This window comes from Brachyistius frenatus, unplaced genomic scaffold (genome assembly GCF_029030835.1).
Source record: "Brachyistius frenatus isolate BFR_SWC_R1_liver_20210118 unplaced genomic scaffold, ASM2903083v1 Contig_226, whole genome shotgun sequence".
NCBI lineage: Eukaryota > Metazoa > Chordata > Actinopteri > Embiotocidae > Brachyistius > Brachyistius frenatus.
The window spans coordinates 374,835-380,966 of NW_027210825.1; positions in this window are offsets into that span (position 1 = coordinate 374,835).

Sequence of the window (6,132 nt, forward strand, 5' to 3'; positions counted from 1 at the left end):
GTGCCACTAATATTCATCTTGAGAAAGTGCCTCGTTTTTTTTTTTTTTTTTTAATAATTACCGCCTTCTTTTTTTAATACACCGATGCCAAAGTCGTGAACTGTAACACTGGACCTGCTCTTATCTCCTCCAGCCTTTTATTCACTTATCTACTGTACTGATGTTTCTCTCTCTCTCTCTCTCTCTCTCTCTTTTTTTTTTCTTAAATGAAGATTTTTTTTGTTTTGTTTACTTTTCTACACATCATGAATTTATTATTGTATTTAAACTGACACATTGTAGGAAATGAGAGTTTCTCACCGTTAGTCATGATCTTTTCCTGCGTGCCTCAAAAGACCAGCGCAAAACTAAACTGCTGTACTTTCTGTCTCCGTGATAATCCGGGAGCTATTTTAGTTTGAAATAAACAGTAATCAATAACACGCTTTGGCTTTTTCTGTGTTTGCTCTGGTGTGTCAGGAATCATGTCACCCCCCCCCCAAAAAAAAAAAACACAGACCAAAAAACAAAACAAAAACATGATTGTGTAAAAGACACAACCTCCTGTCTGTGACCAGTGGCCCTTACACAATTGGCACCAGCTTACAGGTGCATTAGTGTATTAACCCGAAAGACAATTTCCTAATGCTGCAGTCCGGTGGTGACGGAGGTGTGGGCCGTGAGCCCACGTTCCCCCGACAGCTGCTGCTGAAGTCTATTACCGGTACCGCGACGGCCATCGGGCCCGTAATGAACGTTATTGCGCCGTCGGGTCGCCTGACTCCTCACCGCCGTCGTTAAAGAGCGACCGCGCGCCTCGGGTGCCGGCAAGTTACCGTGTGCAAACTCAAGGGGGCAGCACTCACCAAGGCTTCCGCCGCCGCAACACCACGCTGACGGAAACAGCTGGTGAGAGTGTGTGTGCAAAAAAAAAAAAACCAGAGGCTGTTGAGGATTACCCCCCCTCCCCCTCCCCCATCCTCCCCAAACACACTCACACTCCTTCCCAGTTTAGAGAAACGCTTTAATACAAGTTTCTCAAAGTGTTCACTGGTAAAAAAAAATTAAAATGAAATGGGATTTTTTTTTTTTTTTTTTTTAAACGTGCACACAGTAAGAAATGTGACATGTCCCTGCTTACATTTTTGTTTTGTTGTTGTTGGTTGAAACACACTTTTCATTCTTCCTAAAAATCTGCTCCCTGGATGCGCCGCGTAACGAGCCGAGAGGAAATCAACTGGCAAGCCACCGCGGACTACTAATCGGTTTCCACTGGAAACGCAAACAATGCCAATTAAGCCATTTCCTCAGTCGGTGTAAAACAACAACAACAACAACAACAAAAACGTCCTCTCTTGAGTGAGCAGGCGCACGCGGCGAAACGACAGAAATCGGCGCGTGCCGTCACGCTTACCTCTGGAGAGGTGCTCTCAAAGCGCGCCTCGTGAACGCTGAGTCATCCCTGGCAAAATAAGCGGGAGTTGGGTTTTTTGGTTTTTTTTTCTTTCTCTCTTTTTTCATAGGTGTGTGTGTGTGTGTGTGTGTGTGTGTGTGTGTGAGCCGAAGGGAAGGGAAGGGAAGGGAAGGGAAGGGAAGGGAAGGGAAGGGAAGGGAAGGGAAGGGAAGGGAAGGGAAGGGAAGGGAAGGGAAGGGAAGGGAAGGGGGCATTAAACATTTCCACTGGAGTAGCTCGACACATGGCAGTTTTAACAGGGCACTTTTCCAGGGAGCAGACATCTGTGCAATGCAAGTCGTCTGCCCTCCTCCTGACACCGACCCTGCTTGTTGTGTTGACTTGAAAAAACATATATATATATATATATATATATATAGAGAGAGAGAGAGAGAGAGAGAAATTATGCCTCGGTGAACCGAGCTATTGTGCCCAGCTGATGAGAACCCTCGTAAATCTCCCGGCCGTGCGGGCCTCCTGCCCACACGGCTAACACAGGGGCTATGCTAATAATGCCGGTGCATGACATTTCCAAAATACCCCCCCCCCCCCTCCAACGCTCCAACTCTCTCTCTCTCTCTCCCGAGCAGTTGTCCGTTCGGCGCACATGTCATCTGCTCGCATCCTTGGCCCGTTCGGTCCGTCCGGCGGAGAGGTGTGCTATTTTCAGTCCAGGTTGGAAGAGGGTTGTGGGGGGGGGGGGGTAAGGCCTTGTACACCCTTCACCTTCCTCTTCCTTTTTCCTGGGAGCGGATGGGATTTCTGTGCCAGCGCAGGGGCGGACAGATAGCAGGGATAGCCGTGCTGCGGTTTGTGTGTAGGATTTTCCCAAGGGGTCGCCCGGGGGGGGGGTCGGCCCGGTCGGCCGGGGGTCACCCAAGGGTACAGAAACCTGTGCGGTTTGTGTAAATGTAAAAGTTAGCCCAGCGGGGGGACGGGCTCCGTCTGCTGGAGGTGAACAACCTGTCGCTTCTGCTTTCGGTTTGACGGCGGTTTACGTTCATCGTGACACTAAAACGGTTCCCGTCAACACGGAGGGGGGGGGGGGGTCTGCGTCAAGTACGGGTTAAGTTTAGGATTACCTTCAAGGAAAGGACTTTAAAAAAAAAAAAAAAAAAAAGAGGTTTTCAAGCTTGTGTTTCAGGACCACCCAAAGAGGGGGGGGACGCATCATTGGGGGGTGGGGTGATAATTAGAGCTTCCTGGGACCCTTAAAAAAATGAATAAGTGTCGTAACTGGCTTCAAGCAGTGGCAACCTTTGACGGGGGGGGGGGGGGCTGCAAATAGACACTGCATTGTTGTAAGAGGTCACGAGCTAAAAGGGTGAGAAGTGACTGTCGTGCTGTGTGTGTGTGTGTGTGTGTGTGTGTGTGTGTGTGTGTGGGGGGGGGGGGGCCAAATGTAATCTTGAGTCTGTAGATGGCAGTAACACTCTTGGCCAATCTGTCTCAGTAAAATGTAAAAATCTTTTGTCTTGGCTGTCCAGGGCTGTGTGTGAAATTAATTGGAAAAAAAAAAAATCCAGCGTGACGGAGAATAAAAAAAAAACAACCAAAAAAAACCCCAAAACATTCAAATTCTGCCATAATTGTCAAATAAAATAAATTAAAAAAAAAAAAAAATCCAACCTCTTCGCCGTGAAGAGTTGTTTCACTTTTCAGGTACCGGCGCAGCTCGTGCGCCGTCTTGTGTGTGCACGGTGACTCAGGCAGTCGTGAATATTGGCTTATTAAAATCCACAACGTGACCAAATGGGTAAATACAGTGTGATTAATCACCCACGTGATGAGCGGGACTCTGGGTCACCGATGAGCCTCATTATGCTTCAACAAGAAGCTGCGTCAAATGTCAGTTTTATTCCGCTCGCTCGGTCGAACTGCAAAATTGACTCGCTGAACATGACTGACTGTATTTTATCAACAGTTATCAACAGTTCTATGAAGTGCTGACTACAATTTTTTTTTTTTTTTTTTTGGGATGGTGGAGTGGGTGAATGTAAGGAGGGGTGCTGATTATGCAAGTCATTTACATTTCCTCCAGTTTGAGAGGTGAGTGGCTCAGCGGAGTGAGAGACTGAGCCTCGGCAGCTTTCAAGCCCCTCCGCCTCCCCCCGCCTCCTCCCCCACCTCCTCTCAGACTAATGCTGAGGAGCTGTGTGAAGTAAAACCTCTCGCTGAGCTGCCTCTCAGCTTTTTCGGAGACGTCACCGGCGCATCTGTTGGAAGACGAAGAAGGAAAAAAGAAAGAAGAAGAAGAAGGAAAAAAAGGAGCAACTACAAGTGCGCTCGTCGGGGTAAAGCTCCTGTCTGCTGACAAGAGGCTCACATGTGGCTCTTATCCCTCCGCATGCAGATACGCAGCACATGCATCACTCCCGCCGTCACTCACTTGCTCACTCGGGCTCCCTTCAGCCCGCCGACTCGCTCCCTGGAGCGTGGCGCCTCAACATCTGGCCTCTTCCCTCCTTCTGGGTCACGTCCCATTCGGGCAGAGGAGATGCCTCGTGATCCTCCTCTGGGAGGAGTGGTTGTGGTTGTGGGGGGGGGGGTTAGTTGCCTTGTATGTGTGTGTGTGTGTGTGTGTGTGTGTGTGGGGGGGGGTTATTAACTTTGCTGTTTCGCCCCCCCCTCCTCCCCACGGGGATGGTAGACGAGACTAGTATTTGTGTGACATGACCTTGTGAACACAAATTTAGGAAGGGAAAAAAAAAAAAAAAAAAAGGACATATGTTAAGTTTGTACCACATTTTCCTTGAGATGAACTACTCAAATTTGGAGCACCTAGCTGCATATATTTACATGTTAATGAGGCAGAACCGGTTTTCTTAAAATACGTGCAGTGGTGTGAAGCAACAAGTGCATTTACTCAGGTATTCTACTAAAGTACAGTTTTGAGCTTCCAAAATAGTCCAATTTCTGCTGCTTTTTGTATTCTGTTTTCCACAAGTTGTACTTTTTACTGCACTAGATTGTTCTGACAATTACTAGTTACTTTTCATCGATATTTGGATGTAGATTTGTGTAAAATACAACACGTTGCTCAAGATTAAACCATCCATCCGTTTTCTTCCATTTATCCGGGGCCGGGTCGCGGTGGCAGCGGGTCGAGCAAGTTAGCCCCGACTTCCCTCTTCCTTGGCGAAGTGTTCCAGATCATCCTGGAGGATCCGGAGGTGTCCCCAGACATGATGGGATGCATAATCCCTCCAGTGGGGTCCGGGTCTACCGCTGGTTTCTCCTTCGAGTGGGGCCCGGAAAACCTCCCGTTGATTACCAAACGTTTGGGTTTGTAACGCCCTCAAAAAAAAACCCAGTGCGTAGTTAGTTGGGCTTGTTGCTGTTTTCGGTTCCATTCAGAGGGTTTTATTTAGGGACCAAATAAGCTACCAAAAACAGGCCCATTGGTTGGGAACCATCCTACCAAATGAACTTGTAAAATAGTCCAACCTCTCTCCACCTCAACCAGCTAACAACCTAATGACGTCATAACTAATAATACATTTTTACTGCGCAGTCACTACTTTTACTGCTGATACTTTCAGTACATTCGGTTGATAATACTTCTGGACTTTACTTAAGTAGAATTTTGAACGCAGGCCTTCTAGTTAGTGGAGCGTTGGATGTTGTTGTGTTGTTACTTCAGTAAAGGATACCTATACCTACCAACTAATGCAACTAGTATCGAGTAAACAGGAGTATTGTCTACGTCACGGTAAGTACACGCTGACATATGTTCACTAAATAACACGAGAGTATAGACATTCAAAATAAAGATCAGAGAAACAAATTTCTACGTTAAAAGAGGCGTAAAAGGTGACAACGTGTAAACGGACAAACATGGTTTTAATCAGGAGTGGAAGAAGTACTGACATCACCTGCATCCTCTTTATCTTGTACCGGATCGCCGAGTTTGGGCGAAAGGTGGAGTACGTCCCGGACATCCTCTCCATTACGGGCCCAAACGCAGCCGGACAAATAACCAGAAAACCAAACATGTAGGCGCACGGCGAACGTGCAAACTCCTCCCGGAAAGAATCCAGCTGAGGTTCAAACCCAGAACCTTCTTGCTGTGGGATGACACCGCTCCACCACCGCGGCACCCGCTGCGCACTCGACAGTTTCAGGCTTTAAGATTTCACCTCAGTCCCGTTAAAAAGCACAAGTACAAGAACAAGAACGTGTCCTCAAAGCTACTCACTCTGCAGACTGGCTTCACACTGACTGATGATGACGACGTAAGCGATACTTTAATAGTGTGCTGGGTTTCATTTTTACTCCTTCGCGTGCTATTGGGTCGTGAAATCCATAACCATGCATCATCTGTTAGTACCTCATTCTAGGCCTGAAAAGAAGCTGCATCTTCTGAATAAATGCAGGGGAGAAAATCGACAAGGTGAAAATCATGTATGTCCAGATCGTGATGGTTTGTGGAAAAATATTTGTTTTCTACTTCCGAGGTTAAAAGCGGCTCTTTAAACATCATTGGATTATCTCATCGTCATGAAGGTTAAAATAAGGCTGTTTTCCTTAAACATTTTGGACACGCATGGTTTATGAACGACGGCGACGAACACAAATATTGCTACGGTTTCTAAGTGTTTTCAGGTACAGGATGATTTCAATTTATTACAGCGATTTGAGTGTGGTTGCGTGTTTTATCATTTCAAATATCTTTAAAAGCTCCAGGTGCACTTCATTTA